Source organism: Corvus brachyrhynchos, unplaced genomic scaffold (genome assembly GCF_000691975.1).
Source record: "Corvus brachyrhynchos isolate BGI_N302 unplaced genomic scaffold, ASM69197v1 scaffold1560, whole genome shotgun sequence".
Taxonomy (NCBI): domain Eukaryota; kingdom Metazoa; phylum Chordata; class Aves; order Passeriformes; family Corvidae; genus Corvus; species Corvus brachyrhynchos.
This window is the reverse complement of record NW_008235946.1, coordinates 97,473-98,075: the sequence shown is the minus strand read 5'-3', so window position 1 is coordinate 98,075 and position 603 is coordinate 97,473.

Below are 603 nucleotides of genomic sequence, written 5' to 3'. Positions count from 1 at the left end.
AAGTTGCAGAATATCACATGTATCTTGCTCAATAACTGAACCACCATTGAGTCTTATTGCTGAGCTATGGGTTTATCTGCAGAGTTAGCAAGGATAGGTTTTGGCAGCAAAACAATAGACATCTGTGGTTAGAAGGCCAGTGAAAAAAGGAGAACTGCTGACCACAAAAGAGGAACCAAAGGAGGGGTTAGAGATCAGCTTAGACGATGTGAACCACTTAGAATGCGCCGTTACGAATATGCATGAAGCCTATTATTGATAGTATATAAGGAGCTTTGGTACAATCAATATACCGGATTCCTGTTGATCACTCATATTGAGCGTCCGGGTTTTCCCTCTGTCGCAACATGAGCCCTGCTAAAAACTTGTCCCAATCAGTACCCTCCAGGCTGCCAACACATCCCGTCCCCAAAGGTTAAGGGAAGTGGTAGTAACATAAGGCATAATTGTAGCTGTGTGCCCCTCTGAGTCCTTCACCATCACAGGCCGTTCGCTTCAATAGCTCTGTGTGATTCCTCCTAATCCTGCGATGGCCGATCCCACTGGGGGTAAAGGCCATGAGGGAGGCCACGCAGAGAAGGAGATGATAGTTACATCAGCACC